The sequence below is a fragment of the Choristoneura fumiferana genome, chromosome 18, assembly GCF_025370935.1.
Source record: "Choristoneura fumiferana chromosome 18, NRCan_CFum_1, whole genome shotgun sequence".
Taxonomy (NCBI): domain Eukaryota; kingdom Metazoa; phylum Arthropoda; class Insecta; order Lepidoptera; family Tortricidae; genus Choristoneura; species Choristoneura fumiferana.
In genome coordinates, this window is record NC_133489.1 from 15,942,270 (window position 1) to 15,959,533 (window position 17,264).

The 17,264-nt window shown below is 38.4% G+C and overlaps 1 long non-coding RNA gene and 1 pseudogene across 1 annotated transcript; both read right to left on the reverse strand.

The window, feature by feature from the left end:
- LOC141437557 (L-dopachrome tautomerase yellow-f-like) overlaps positions 1-2,197 on the reverse strand; it is a 17,886-nt pseudogene extending 15,689 nt beyond the window's left edge.
- Positions 2,198-14,252: 12,055 nt separating this feature from the next.
- On the reverse strand, positions 14,253-15,042 carry LOC141438177 (uncharacterized). Its single transcript, XR_012452457.1, has 3 exons — positions 14,956-15,042; positions 14,657-14,794; positions 14,253-14,463 (listed from the first exon to the last, which is right to left on the reverse strand). It is a non-coding gene; the product is annotated as an uncharacterized lncRNA (long non-coding RNA).
- Between the last annotated feature and the right edge of the window lie 2,222 nt (positions 15,043-17,264).

Below are 17,264 nucleotides of genomic sequence, written 5' to 3' on the forward strand. Positions count from 1 at the left end.
AACGTAAATCTGTGACAGCTTGATCACCGTTTTCTGTAACTACACGGGTAGTACAATTTTTTTAACTCGCGTATAATTTCGTACATTTTTCGTATACATTTTTACTGATTCACAATAAATTTGAAAAGTTGACTGTTTCATAGTGAAATAGATAGCGCCCGCCAGAAAGTACCCTTCTTGGCGGTGACACATTCATCACTGTTTTCTCGTAACTACGGGTATAGTACATTTTTTTAATTAGGAACCCTATTTCGGGCGTGTCCGACACGCTCTTGGCCGGTTTTTTGTAATGTTTTCTTCTCAAGGGTCAATTTTTTATAAATTTCTTAAGCGCTGCCTTTCTAGGTGACTCCAGAATTTCATCTTTATCAGATGTACTGACGTTATCGAGACTCGAGGGGAATTTGGAATATTTTGATTTCCAGGTTTCTGAAAAGTAAGGTATGTATAATGTAATGAATATACACATTATAACAAAAATCTCAACATTATACTTATTAAGACGGTGATCATACCTACTCATTAACATCATCGGCCTGACGTGGTGAACTGCTGGACATGCCTAGTCCTCATAATTATCAAATAGAATCTATAATATAAGTTATTTATAAATACTTGATTCTATTACGTATTTCAGGGTATGGAGGATTTTGTTATTGGTTGGGTGCAAAGTACTAGGTGGGATAATGAAATCTATCGCAGCGCTATTCAGGGTCGAGGCGGAGCGTGTACTGGGGTACGTAGAGTTAACGCAGGTGTGCAAGTTTTGCGTGGCTGCGAGACGCCAGTACACCGTGGAGCCGAAGGAGGAGGAGGCGAGACCTAGCGTCAGAAGAAGCTATGGCTATACGCCAACTACAGGGCGGCCAGCTAAGCCCTCTGCGTAGCCATTGGCCAAACGAAAGGTGATAGCGCTCATACCTTTAGAGCCAAGGAAGAGGACGATTGCCCGGGGGGAGGTGGTTTTGGCAGTGTCTTTAAACAGCCAACGCATTCAGCAACCTGACCTGGGAAACCATCAAGGAGGCGCTTATGTACCACAACGTGCCGGAGTACTTGTGCAGGGTACTGGTTTCATATCTCTCTGAGGGCAATCCGCTACCCCGCGAAGGGAGAGCGGGTAGATTGGGAGATGTCGTGCGGCGTCCCCAGGGATCAGTCTTAGAACAACTCCTGTGGAACGTTGGTTAGGACTGGGTGCTGCGTGGAACTGGCGCCAACTTGCGGGGGTCGACGTGACTTGGTACGCCCACAATACCTTCGTCACAGCACGCGCGGTGCCACCTTCCGTGATGCGTCCTTGCTGGGCACCACCGGCGTGGCCCAAATCGTAAACCGGATACGGACTGAGACTAGATGTCGCCCTTCATAAGTCCGATCCATTTGTTTTCATGGGCCTCGGAAGGCACCTCCTGTAAATGCCAGCATGGTAAAGTGGTGATGGCCATCTGCGGATGCCCTTTCCGCCCAGAACAAGACCCATCTGCAACCGCAGGGTAACGAGGGCGTACTGCACTGGCGGGCACCCCACCGTAGGAGTTGGACGCTGAGGTGCGGGCCAATGTCTACCGGCGGGTAGCCGAGGCGCGCTAGAGGGAAACGGCCGTGCAATGCGCTGGCCACTGGACCGTATCGGGAGTACGGCCCATCCTGCAGGGATGGGTCGAAAGAACATGGGGTGTTGTTTCCTTTCACCTAGCGCAGGTACTGTCGGGGCATGGCTGCTTCGACAAGTACTTGTGCAAAATCGCTAGGAGGGAGGCAACACCAATGTGTCACCCACCAATGCGGCGGGGCAGAAGATACGGTGCAGCACACGCTGCAGGTGTGTCTCCCCTTTGATGAACAACGAGGAAGCCTCATGGTAGTGGTTGGGAATGACGCTTCACTGCCAGCTGTCATTAAATCCATGGGTGTGAGGCGGAGCGTGAGCGCGAAGAGGATCCAACCTCTCAGCCTATGGACCTCTGGTTATAACTAAAACCGTTGGAACGTAGAATTGAAATGATTTAATATAATTTAATACATAATAATCAAATATGGCAAGTAATTAACAAAGAAGTTGGTGCTACTTTAAAATTAATAAAAATTTCGCCACGCCGATTATACGCCGACCAATTTCATCGGCGGCGGCGGCGTGCAAAAATCGTCGGCGGCGGCGGCGCGGCGGCGCGGCGCACATGTCTAACCCGGCCATATTGATACATACATTGTCGCATCTGATTTTTTAATCTATGTTGTCGTCTTAGCATTTGTATCTTTTACGAAAAACTTGGAAATTAACTAAAAATACGAAGTAAAAAACAAATATTTTTCTATACTTACATGTGATATGTGATCCCTTGAGTTTTATTCACTTTAGCACCATAATTTGTGCACTTTCGAAACACATACGACGGCATTTTACATTGATTTGTTCAACTGCCACATTGACTGTCGCGGAGTACTCGCACTGTGGATTGTTTGAGGTAAACTGATTGCGACATGAGACAATTGGGTTATTAATGAATCTTTCAACTCGGGCGCGGTAGTAACATATCTACTCCCTGTTTATATGTAATATCATTGCTCGTAACTGACCAACCGTGAATCTTACCTGTTACGAAGTTACAAAAGGAGTAAGTAGAATCAAGTAAAGAAAAGGTAAAAAGTGTCGGCTACTATTTTTTTATTTAGCAAATTTTTCCCAAGAAACGCAAATTTAGATACAGAAGCGCTAAATTAATACACTAGGTGCTGTTACAAAAAAAACATCTCAATTATAAGCAAGAATATCAAACTGATTAATTGACTAATCATATCGAGCATGCATCATTGTGAACTTTAGTTAACACAATCAAACTGTACTTTGACTTGGTCACGCTCCGCGTCATGTTCTAATTATACTTCTTTACGTATGTCACCGTTAACTATGATTGAAGATTCTGAATTCCTTGAATCGGTTTAAGCTTTGCCTCACTGCGATCGTGTTTGCGCACTGATGATAGGTACAGTGATAATAGCTGAATCTTAAGAATTTAATTTTTACGACAGTGAACCAGGCACGCTCGATCGCAGCTCAGAATTTTGAGAGGGAGAGCCCTTCTGGTTTTTTTTTTACAGAAATGTGTAACTAAGGGGGAGAAAGAAAGGGCAGATCTTTCTGTGGTGAAAAGGCGTAGATTACAGGTTCATTTTATTTTTATTTAAATTAATTTCTAGGTATAAATTCAAAACATATTGCATAATAAAGTTATTACTCGTAAACAAAATGTAAAAAAGATATAAAAATAATAATAATATTTATAGCATCAGCAAAGAATTAATGTTATTATTCTGAGCTCTTAACTAGTTTGTTATGAATGATTATAATTGTGACAATATTATTTAAAAATGTCAATTTTCCACGTGTAGTAGACGAATGAACATTTTTAAGATTAGGTAGGTACCCTTAAGAGTGCGCCGAGCTTCTAGCGCACAATACAATACAATACAATAACTCTTTATTGCACACCAATACAGTAAACAGTACAGAGAACACAAGTATATACATAGAGATTTTCTAAGGTAAGCAATAGGCGGCCTTATCGCTTCAGAGCGATCTCTTCCAGGCAACCTTTACAATGGTCAGAAATATGGAATACATTTTAGCAGGTGGTGCAATTTACAGTAGATTAGAGCTGTATCAAGAATACATAAAACTAACACATACAATACACATACACAACAAATCTAAACAGATAGATAGGTAGATAGATACCATAACAACACATAAATAAGCTAACTATAACATTCCTACGCAAGATGACAGGTATTGCTCCCTAAGCATAGACTTAAAGATAGGCAAGGACTTTGCGCGCCTCAAGTCTATCGGTAGGGAGTTCCACAACCGAGTGGCCTGGACAGTGTAAGAATAAACATAGAATTTAGAGTTTGAAAGTGGGACAGTAAGGAGGAAGTTCTGAGAGCAACGAACAGAAGTAACATAGCTAAGTCGCTCTTTGAGGTAGCAAGGAGTTGCGGGGGTCGCACTTATTGCATTCATTTAATCCGTCACTATATCACTACTAGTAAAGCTTTAGTCTTTACTCATAAGTCATAACTTAGAGGCACCAAAAGGGCACCAATGACCGACAAGAACCAATACGGTGTCGATATTTTTTTCGATTCCTTATAGCTAAATTTTGTTTCCAAGTACAGTGGTAGTCAATAATGTTTTACCATCGTATTTTGTCGGAAAAGTTCGTATTTTGAAATGCTCATTGAGACAGCAAGATAAAAACGAACTTATCCGACAAAATATGATGGAAAACATCATTTGAGCATTTCTAAAAAAGTTTGTACATTTCATTTGCGACTCCGATTTGGGTAAAAATTTGCAGGTAGATAGTGAACGATACTGAGTTTAAATAACATAGTCTCCCGAAATGTCCCAATTATTATTTTTTTTTATTTTTTTTTTTATGCGACTGGATGTCAAACAAGCAAGTGGATCTCCTGATGGTAAGAGATCACCACCGCCCATAAACATCTGCAACACCAGGGGTATTGCAGATGCGTTGCCAACCTAGAGGCCTAAGATGGGATACCTCAAGTGCCAGTAATTTCACCGGCTGTCTTACTCTCCACGCCGAAATACAACAGTGCAAGCACTGCTGCTTCACGGCAGGATTAGCGAGCAAGATGGTGGTAGCAATCCGGGCGGACCTTGCACAAGGTCCTACCACCTGCAAAAATAAAAAAATAAATTAATTAATAATAAATTTGCATGGAAAGTTCCTTTTTTGTTACCAAAAATCCATAGTTTTGGTAACAAAAAAGAAAATTTCCTCGGAACAATAACTAGCATAACATAAGTGTGAGTGAAACAAAACACCGCTGTTTGTTTGTATTATTTTTGGACGTGTCACTAATAAAAAACAGACAAATGTCAAATGGTCTCCTTTGGTCATCTTACAATACTGACCAACAAAAAGTTACAACTTTACGTCAAAATACTTAAGTCGTCATGTCATCTTAATTTTGTACCATAATGTTTCATTGTTACCGGTCGAGAGTTTGGTGTGGTTTGGAGTGAAAATAGCAAAATTTTTATTAACTTGTGTCCAAGAATTCGGCCAGAAGTAAGGTGTACAGTGACCTGGATACGATGTCTTGTGTTGTGGAAGGTTGTAAAGCCCACAGTTCGAGAAAAGAAAATGTAAACAAATTGTTAACATTTCATCGGTTTGGTACAGAGATAGAGTTAACCCTGAGGAAGAACATAGGCTACCGCGCGATATAACGTAGGTTCACGCGGGCGGAGCCGCGGACAAAAGCTAGTAAATAATAAATAAATATCCGGGACAATCCACACACGGTCGTCTTATCCCAAACTAAGTAGCGAAAGCACTTGTACTATGGGTATTAGACAACTGTAAATTTTTTATGATAAACATACTTAGATAAATGTTTTTTTATTATAAACATACATATAGGTACTAAATACCCAGACTCGGAAAATGCATTTTTGACAATACATCACCAGGCGGGAATCGAAATCATGACCCATGGAGTTCAAGAGGCAGGGTCACTACCAACTGAGCCAACGGGCCAGTCAACTTTATAATATTAATTAAAGTGGTACAAAAGTCACCAGGCATCTAGTTCAAAATAAAATAATGAGCTTACCATTCTATCCTATTCCTGACACTGGCGACTTGTGGTTGGTTCTGCTAGACTTTGATTTGTTTCAGTTAATGACAAGGTTCCCTGAAAACATTTCAGTGCATTGAATAAGTATAACCAAGCTTTAATTTATAATCATTTTTTTTATAGTTCGTAAGACAGCCTACAAATAAAATTAGAAAACACTATAATGAAAGCAAGTTAGATATGTATATTGTATAACAGGTACGTAATATTTATTTACTTGGGCTTATCTTTGCATTATTACATTGATAAACACTATATTATTTCTTTATTTAAGTACTAGCTTTTGCCCGCGACTTCGTCCGCGTGGAATAGTATCTTTGGAAAGTATTTAATTTATTTAGGGTACCTATTCTGCCAATAATAGCACATAGAAACTTCTACGGTTTACTGAAAATAACCTATTTTAATACATTGCTTTATATCTAAACTAATTTTTTTTGTTTTTCCATTCTTTGGTAAAATATAAGTATTCTACCCTACCAACACAAAAGGACTAATTCTTCATAGTGAGCTCTTGACATCTTACGTCCTGTATTGTAAGTTAGGAGGGTAGGATTATAATTAAGACGGCATTCTTACTAAGCATTGCTACACATATTTCTATACTTATAGTAAATTTGTTTGGAATTCCTTACGAACTTTCATCCCCATATTTTCAAGTAGGTATGAAAAATGACGAAATTTGAAAAGAGCCGGAACAAATGTTTTTTAGGGTTCCGTACCTCAAAAGGAAAAAAATTGAACTCTTATAGGATGACTTTGCTGTCCGTCCGTCCGTCTGTCTGTCAAGACCCTTTATCCCGTAAACGTGCGGAGTATTTATCGAGTTGAAATTAAAACCCTAAACTTAAAAAAAGTTATAGGGTACTTTCGGCTGTCCTAGAAACTTGAAATTTTGTATAAAGGAAGCTCTTATAGCAAATTTTATTCCCTTTATAGCAAAATAAGTAAGAAAAATCTGAAAATCATAATTTTTCATGTCTAACTGTCTATGTTAATAAGCCATGTAAAATGACCCCACATTGCGTACATTTTGCTTATGAGCTTGGCTCTGCTAACACTTGATATTCATAAATACCTATGCACGGAACCCTTGACGCGCGAGTTCGAGTCGATTTTAACCGGTTTTAAGAAGAAGAAGAATTTAAAAAACGCTCGAACAATTATTTATCTCTTATCACGTGCCCAAATACCAAGTTTCATAAAGAAACATCGATTTATCTTCGATAATGACGACCTTCCATATGAGCATTCATCCCCTATTTCATCCCCTCACAGGTCGAATTTTCAAAAAAGCTAAAACACATACCGACTTATTTCTTATTAAGTGCCTAAATGCCAAGTTTCATGGTTTTATTTCCAACAGCGACGAACTTCCTCCATATAAACTTTCACCCCCTATTTCAACCCCTTAAAGCCTTTTTTTCGCGATAAAAGATAGCCTATGTTCTTTCCCATGGTCTATTCTATCTCTGTACCAAATTTCATCCAAATCGGTTCAGCGGTTTTTGCGTGAAAGCGTAACAGACAGACAGACAGACAGACAGACAGACAGTTACTTTCGCATTTGTGGCGTTATCTGGTAAAAGGTACCTTGTTGTCGGTTCTAGTTTCCGAGATAATCGCGCTTGAAGTAAAATGTCGAAAAAAATCATTTTTTCTTTTTTTACTCTATATTAATAAGCAGGGTCTAAATTTTAATTTGACAGAGACACAAGTTTTTAAATCGATTTTTTATGAGTTAAAACATCCCTTAAAGTTTAGTAAGAAAGGTACCTTATTGTCGGTGCCGCTCTTGAATGCTTTCTGTGCGCTCGGTATCGGTTTGGAAGACGTGTCGGACGTCGGTACTTTGTCGGCGCGTCATCATCATCATCATCATCATCCTAGCCTATACGTCCCACTGCTGGGCACAGGCCTCCTCTCAGAATGAGAGAGCTTGGACATTAGTTCCCACGCGGGCCCATTGCGGTGCTAAAAACGTCAAGAATCATCATAAAATGCGTTTAATTAGAGTAAGGTAAATCATCAATAACTGGCCACCCTTAAGCGGTAGCCAGTTAGGCCCTTATTACACTAGCGATTTGCAGGCGAGTTGAAAGCGAGGTGAGCGCGCAGCGAGTTCGCTTCGAGCGCGTAACGATTTCACCGCGAGCATGAAACGATATCGCCGCGAGCGCGCAACGATGTCGCTGCGAGTTCGCTGCGTTAGCGCCGAAGACGCCCTATTTATTATACGAAAGTCTACAATATGGCGTTTTTGGCGCTAAAGCAGCGAACTCGCCATGCGCTCGCAGCAGCGACATCGTTGCGCGCTTGCGGCGAAATCGTTATACGCTCGCAGCGCCTCGCTTGCCTCGCTTTCAACTCTCCCGCGAATCGCTAGTGTGATTAGGCCCTTTTTGACGATTTACGCCTATTTGTCTTTTTTTTATTCGACTGCATGGCAAACGAGCAAGTGGTTCACCTGATGGTAAGAGATTTCCACCGCCCTTAGACACCTGCAACACCAGGGGGATTGCAGATGCGTTGCCAACCTAGAGGCCTAAGACGGGATACCTCAAATGCCAGTAATTTCACCGGCTGTCTTACTCTCCACGCCGAAACACAACAATGCAAGCACTGCTATGCTATTCACGGCAGGATTAGCGAGCAAGATGGTGGTAGCAATCCGGGCGGACCTTGCACAAGGTCCTACCACCTGCTGGTCTTTAGAGGTTGATTTATAGTAATAATAATAACGATTAATAGTTACAAATACAAATCAAAAGCATTTTTTTAGATCTTATTCTTAACTATGTCACTAAACATTTTACGACCGACAATAAGGTACCTTTTCAAATACGTTAATCATTTAGTGTGTTGAGACAAAATTATAGGTTTTTGGTAAGAGTTTTAATACTACAGTGTTCTTAAATTAAGACTATTAAAATTAATCGTAAGTTATTAGTCGTTTTCAAATGATGTCACTTCATAATCACTAAATATTTTACCACCGACGATAAGGTACCTTTTAGAAAATATATAGTGATTGTACCAACTTTTTACTAAACTTTACCTTGAATTTTGAGATTGAAAAAACGAGTTTTTTAAGATTTGTTGAGTTAATTTGGTCTCATTTGGCTATGTTTTAGCGTACGAAATGTAAAAGTTTGTTGATTTTGACTGTTTAATTACATTTGTAAACAACAAAGTTATTTTTGTTAAAGTATTTTTTTTATGTGATTAACAACGTTAATTCAAAACGGAGTAGTTCTTATTTAGTGTCCAATTACGCATAATATTTTTTCCTTCGATAAAATCCAATGGAAATATACTATAAATAGAAAAAAAAATTAAAAAATCCATCAACCTTTTTTTTTACTTTATGCACTTTGGCAAGGTAAACTATAGGAAAACCGTTGTCCAATTACAAAATTGTTCTTGAAACCTGAAAGCCCGTACAATCTACTCCTCAAATAGCATGTCATTTATGTAACTTCCAACAATAACATACTTTTATTGGGTGTATAAGTTTGAATTCAATTTTCTCATAATCACCTTTTCTGGCTTATGAGCTTCAACATTTTTTAAAAAAATATCTATTAAACCTACATGCATGTTTCTTACATGGTTCGATAGCTAAATGTATGTAGATTATGGGGATATCAATAACTCAATACCGACAACAAGGTACCTTTCCCAGATAACGCCACATTTATAATATTAGTATGGATAGTATGGAAGTATGGATTTTTTATAAAAGCAGGCTGCACTATGCCAAAAAAACATAGTAAATACATCAAATAAAATACTACATACCACGACAAAGCTAGATGTTTCACTTGGTATATTTAAGGTAGGAACAGCATCGGATTTCAAACGTCTCCATTTTTTATTGTCATTTGGCACAAATGAGTGGTCCGTAAAGTTCTCGCCATTTTACGGACCACTCATTTGTGCCATATGACAATAATAAATGGAGCAGCATCGGATTTCAAACGTCTCCATTTTTTAAATAAAATCCGTCGTCGGGTCTTCATCTCGGCCCCTGCGAAGCAGGGGGCGGGGATGCGCTCGGGGTTTTGCCCCTTTCGGCGGATTCAGGCGCCGACCACAAAATGCCGGGTCAATGGTTGGGGCCATTTCTGGTCCCAATGGTGTCAAGTCCGGTGTCATCTTCAGCCGCTAGCGAGATCGAGCCCGCCGGATGGGACCCCGTTCGGGGAGGTCCAGCGAGCGATCGTCAGCCAGCGGCAAGGCAGGTCCAGTCCAGGGTCGTCAGTCCGAGGGTGGCGGGTGGTTGCACGCGCGAGGTCGCGCGGCAGTCCCTTCTTGTCCGGTGGCCGGCGGTGATAGGGCGCTAACTCGCTCAAGTGGCGAAAGCGCGACCTATCCGCACGGCCGAACATCCGCGTAGCCAGGTCTTCTATGAACCGGCCCAGGGGTTCTACGCCTAGGTCCGAGAGATCACTTCATTCCGCACATAGCGGGGAGCGTCAACTATGGTGCGCAGGGATAGCGACTGCTGGGCTTCGAGTCGCTTCCTGTTGCACTCTCCCACTAGCGCATACCACGCTGGGGCTGCATAAGTTAGGCGTGACCGACATATGTCTTGTACACGCCCAACTTGGCACGCGAAGGTAATCGGGACCTGAGGACCGGGCGTAGAAGGGGCGCGCTGCGCGCGTCTGGGCAATAACGTTGTTCACGTGCGGGGCGATGGTGAGGCGGCGGTCGATGGTGACCCCCAGATATTTCACCGAGGGTGACCACTCGATGGCCTGCCCAGCAGCGTCAGTCTTGGTGGCAGCAGCAGCTTCGTCGTAACGGCGATGGCCTGGGTCTTCGCTACGTTAACCCGAAGCCTCCACTCATCCAACCAAGCTGGGAGGGTGTCAAGGCAAAGTTGAGCCTTGCGCGCCGCATGCACAAGGCTCATGGACGTGCTGACATAGGCGGCGTCATCGGCATACAGCGCGAGCATCACGCCCTCGCTGACCGGGATGTCATCCGTGTATCGCCCGTAGCACACAGGCGATAGGCAGCTCCCCTGTGGCACACCAGCGCGGATGGGGCGCGCGTGGACACCGCGCTCTCCACCGCTACATGGAATTGGCGGTCTTCCAAAAAGGTGGCCACGGTTTTCACCACACGTCGAGGGGCGGTGGACGTCGACATCTTGTACACCAGGCCGCGGTGCCATACACGGTCGAAGGCCTTCTCCATGTCGAGCATAACGGCGACGGAGTGTCTTCTTATTGTAGGCGGCGGCGGCCTGGTGTAGAACTCTGGCGAGCTGCAGCGTGGTCGAGTGTTCGGCCCATTAAATAAAATGCACAAATGTCTCCCGTATACTGCATACCAGGAAAAATCTCAACAGCGCGATGCAGAATGGTGACTGACACGGGACAGCGACATCTAGCGGTGAACTTAAAAACTAAAAATTGTATGCAGAAGTGAAGTCGTGTGATTAGAAAGGAATTGTGCACACTAACGCCATCTGTTGAGAAATTTCATGTAACTTAAAGTAAACAAAGGGAACTAAGTAGTGGATTAAAATCTATGAGAAGAATTGTGTGACGGTTTAACATCCCGCCCACCAAGGACAACTGTAAACATTGTCCTTTAGTTGCAATATAACTATAACATTAAGTGATTGGATGTAATTAAATTCACCCATCAAGCGGTATACTACTAGTAACGCTAACGAAAAAATCAGCACAAAAAACTTATTAGCTGCTGCTTCATACACATACAAACAAAATTTAACTAAGAAGAAGTAAAAGTAAAGAACAAGCAACACGTATACACGTATACGTGTATGTAAACTTTGTACAAAATAAAGAAAATAAAATACAAAACTTTCAGATAAAAGTAAAGTTGAATAACAGCATTAACTAGCTAAAGGGTTCCACTTGACAAAGGCATTATATTTCCTTATTATTTAAATACTAACTAGAATTGAATAACAATAATAATTATTTTTCAATAGGCAAAACACATAGATTTCCTATGGATCTTTTTATGGTGCTACCATTACATTATTATAAATAAAATGGAGCCGTTGCATTAATAGGTCCAATTGGACTCCAAAAAAGCACAGCAGAATTTGTTCTCGCCATTTTACGGACCACTCATTTGTGCCAAATGACAATAAAAAATGGAGACGTTTGAAATCCGATGCTGTTCCTACCTTAAATATACCAAGTGAAACATCTAGCTTTGTCGTGGTATGTAGTATTTTATTTGATGTATTTACTATGTTTTTTGGCATAGTGCAGCCTGCTTTTATAAAAAATACTTAAATAAAGAAATAATATAGTGTTTATCAATGTAATAATGCAAAGATAAGCCCAAGTAAATAAATATTACGTACCTGTTATACAATATACTTATCTAACTTGCTTTCATTATAGTGTTTTCTAATTTTATTTGTAGGCTGTCTTACGAACTATAAAAAAAAATGATTATAAATTAAAGCTTGGTTATACTTATTCAATGCACTGAAATGTTTTCAGGGAGCCTTGTCATTAACTGAAACAAATCAAAGTCTAGCAGAACCAACCTAGAGTCAAAATTATCACGAAGTTAGGTACTGCTTAATTAATTATAACGTTAGAAACACAACTGTAGGCTTTTCAAATTAATTCTCAAATAAAAGCACTTAGGTTATTGCTGGGCATAAGGTAGGTTCCTAATCCACTAGTCGATTCACGATCACAAGGCCATAAATTAATTTAAGTTAAATCACCATAGCGTTACCTTAAGTTAAGTTACCATAGTATTAAGTAGGTTAAGAAGGGGTAGTTAAGTTAGTCTTTAAAAAATTACATATTAGTTCATAGGCTGGTTACAATAGGGTGCCGTACTGACCAGGATTCAATAACCTTCAGTCACATAGAGTAAATAATCAAAGCAATGGTTACAATTAGGTTAAGCCATGACCAGGATTCATTTACTATACAGTGATCACGCTACACAAAGCAGGATGGTTACAATATGGTATGCCATGACCAGGAAGAACTTAATTTAATTTTACTTAAGTAATTTAGTTTGGTGTTAGTTTAATCATAGTCTGTTTACAGTTTGCAAAGCTGTGAGCTAGAATACAAACAAAAGTAGACAGAAAATCATGACCAAATTGAGTATTTAATTAATAACATAGATGAAAATAATATTAAGAGTGTTGTTAATAAGAAGATTTGAGTTTAAGAATTAATTTAGAAGTAGATTGTAGTAAGTAAAAGATAGATAATATAGCATAAAATCAGTAACGTTTTCCAAAACAGTGGTTGTTCTTTTAGACTGCCACAATTTGCTGTTCGTGAAATGGAGTTTGAGATTAATTTGAATTAAAGTTGTGATAATATAGAGAATCAGCTCTCTCATTCTGAGAGGAGACCTGTGTGCTTAGTAGTAGGATATGCATAGACTGGGGTGATGATGATGACGATTATAATCAGGGTAATAGCAGTATGGAGATAAGAATAACTTGAGAATAGTTTAATAATTTAATAAGTCACAACATAAAGAACTTCTTGTCGAAATGAAGACGGTCGTAAGCACTTCCTATTTTTAATTCACTTCACTAAAAACACTGAGATAGTTTATTCTTGATTGACGAACATTCACAGAAGTAAGACGAGGGTCCACCCTTGGTTAAAAGCTGCAATGATCACAAGATCTAGGCGTGATGTAGGAGTAATCGATGCACTGTTTTCTTCGGCCTTAGTAATGAATAGTCATCTGTTTCATTAGAAGTCGCGTAGACAATCTAGTAGTATCAGATTTGAGAGCTAAGCGGATTAAAACTCCAATAAAAGTAGCGTTTGCTTTTGTTGCGAGTTGACAGTTAGAAGTTAGAACTGCAGGGCTACTACGAAACTAGAAAATCGAAGTTCGTATCGCACCGTCCCTTTTACTCGCATAATAAATGACTTAAGCGTCAGCGGGACGGCAACATGCGAGGTTCGAGTTTTGCACTTCGTGGTATAGGGCCAGACTTCACACATGCGCATGCGTAGACGTGAAACAAGACGCCATTTTAGTTATAAAAACAATACCGGTCAAACGTCATTTCATACATCAAAAGTTAGAGAGAGATAGCAATATTTTAGTTTTAAGCTCAAGCAAAGCTCGGTTGCCCAGGCATTCCTAAGTAATAGGGGAAATGACTTATAAACAATGTATTAATTACTCAGGATTAGTATAATGAGAAAATTTTGCTTTAATCAGATTAGTTTTGAGCAAAATATTAGTCACAATGCCTAGAAAGTAGAGTGCAGAGAATAGAAGTTGATCTAAGTAAAACAGAAATATATGATAGATTTACAGATAAGAAATTGACATAAAATAAAATCTGTTACTTTAGAATTTAATTTGAGGGGAAAGCGCTAGTCATTTACAATTTATTACTTTGAGTTTTACTTATAAATGTTTGGTATAAACAAATCAGTAAATAACTAACAGGGTTGCTTTGTTGTTATATGAAAGTTGAGACAATTGTTATTAATAGGTTACCAAATTAATGATTGAGTAATTAATGAAAAGATAATAGTAGAGGGTTATAGGTAAAGAAATAAAACAATACACCAAAATTAATCATAGCACCTAAAAGCGTTTAAACTATTTTATTAAGAGGAAGATGTCTGCAGACAGCAGTATAGTTAGTGAGATTAGTTCCTTGATTGTGTAGCAGGAGTGCATTCAAGTTCACATCATGAGAGGTAGACACTAGTTCAATCCATGCTCAAGTATGTGTGATATAGTGATGTTCAGCGCTCATCTGTCATTAGATTATCACACTTTCTGTAAATAAAAGAAATAAATAACAGAAAGAGTAGTTTGAAGTTAGAGTAGAATGAATTTTAATTGGGTTTTAGCTTACACAAACATTTGGAGTATAAATGTCACTTGATATGAAATAACAATAAAGAAATAACTTAACAGTTGAAATTTTATAAGATTATGACATAGTGAGGTTAAGAAAGCTAGTACATACCATTCAATGTCAACAACAATGGGCTGTTGTGGGGTCTGGTTCCATTTAATGAGCTCAATTAACTTAAATTTCATTATAAGAGCAATCCGAGTGAGCTTTAGTCATTTTACATTCGAGATACACTGGGCGAGTTTTTATCTGAAAAATAAAAGGCATTATTATTACACACTTAACACTTGGACGTATTTAAAACGTGAGCACTGTTAATACCGTTTAAAACAATAGTTAGTTATTGTCGAAACTTGAGGTCAAATCAATAGCTAGATCATAGAACGTAAAGTTAAGTCTGCGGCGCTCACCTGTTAAATTAAACTCTCGGATACGGAAAATTTTAGTTATCTTTATGACAATAGAATTATAGTATAGTGTTGACATTGGCAGCTGCGCGGTGACAGATAGCAAAGGGCGGTACGAATATTTATTTTTAAGTTGCACGTAAGCGAGGTAAAGGGTTCACGTGCATAGAGTATGAAGTAAGACGAATTGGAAGCGGAAAATTTAGGTGTACTTTATATTAAAATTAGGGCGATATGAAAAACAAATTTGAAATACAAAACGTATGAAAGAAAAATAAAACCACATAAAATAAAAGTTAGACAGTTATCGTTAAGGTTTAAATTTATTCAAAATCAGTTTATTAAGCGGCCGAAATAGATGTAATTATTAACGTAAAGAATTTTATGAATAAGGGGGGGGAGATGAATTAAAATTTAGAAATAAAATACTTTACCAAGAACAGCAGTGTAAATAAAAATAAAATAGTTAAAGTACTTACAATTAATTATTATATGCAGTATAAAAGAGGTCAAAGGAAAATAAATGATAGAGGAATGTGGATTGTATTAGAGAGGGGAAAATAGTTAGTTAAATTTCATGCACCTGAACCAGAAAATAAAATTAACCACAGTAGAGGATTCAGGGGTTCGCAACTCAACTGGACCGTGACCGAATAAGTTTTCTTAGTAATAAGTTGATTGGCTAAGTTCGAGACATATTTACGTGGAGCTAAAGTGAAAATTTTAATAGACCATAAGGCGCTAATATTTGTCTAGAATTGGAAATGATATAATGCTAGAGTGACTAGGTGGATAAATTATTTAGAACAATTCAATTATATATACATAATAGGAAAACATAGTAGCAGATGTATTATTAATATATGTATGTATGTATGTAAACTCTTTATTGTACAAAATAAGTAAACAAACACAATTGACAACCTATGAGATACCTATATGTAGAAAGGCGAAAGGGGAAAATTTTATGCAGTACATTAGTCTAGGTACTACCAGTGAAACCTATTAGAAAGAAAAAAAAAAAGAAAATGGTTGAAGTAGATTCTGAGACACACAAGATAAGAGTTATTTAGTTATGTTTTAATAATTATTTGGGATCAAACGGTACATTATTTTTAAACCTGAACATAGTTACTATTTGCATTAACCAATAAGGCTGCCACCAGTTATTAAACACATTGAATTGTATAAAGTAAGTTGTATCTGTTTGAAATTAATTAAAATAAAAATAGAAAGTAATAAGAATACAGTTTGACATTTCAGTTAATCCACTGTAAAATGCTTATTAATTAGTGGATAAATTTAAAGTAGATTAGTCTTTGTTAATTGTTGGTTCTTATGCTAGTAGTGTTTAAAATAAATTTAATTAACTACATTAAGACAAGTAGGGTAATTAAGATAGAAATAAAATTATGCGGTGTTGTGAGTGGTCAATGAAGTAATGGTCGGTATGAAAATAGGGGAAACGATAGAAGGAGGCGGTACGGGATTCTGAAAGTAAAATCACCCTTAAAGCACATACAAATAAGAATGGAAAATTACTTTAACATAAAATTAGCTTTGATTATGGGTCTGTATTAAATATTATTTATTTACTGAGTAATAAAAATTGTTAATAGAAAATTTCTCTTAAAAGCTAGGAAATTATAGTGTAACCTTATGTTGCAGCATTTACATTAACTAGAACAAATGTTATACAATGTTGGAAGGAAAAAGGGGAGTAAACGCCAGTTATACATAAGTGAAAAGAATAGAAATTTTATTTTCCTCGGAGTGGTCATTCGCCAATGTTATTACAGAGTTGTGGGTCATGTCATTCTTGCATTGAATCTGAAAGAAAAGGTAGACAGGTCATACTACACATTTTAAGTAGGACAATAACAACATTTTAGATTTCGTTACATTAGCGGGGCAGCAGAACTGGGTTTCATTCTTCGCAACGATCTCAATTTCACAGATAAAGTGACATGACAGCGATCATAGAGACAAGGAAATTTCAGCAACAATTTATCGGATCTGGTGACAGACATTATAATTCTTTTCCTCTTACAAACGATTGAGCCACGCAGCGTTTCACTTAGTTAGTTACCAAAGTATCCAAAGTAAGCATTTAAAGTTGAGATAGTAGGAAGAGTTTGATGCTACACGCGCAGATTAGCTTCTTAATAATTAGTGTACAAATTTAAAATTAAATTTAATAACATAGCATTAACGTAATTAAAAATGCGTCTATTGAAACGGCAATAATTAAGATACGATTTGCTTTGACAGGAGGATTTGACATTTGATGTGAGAGGTTGCCGTAGGGAAGA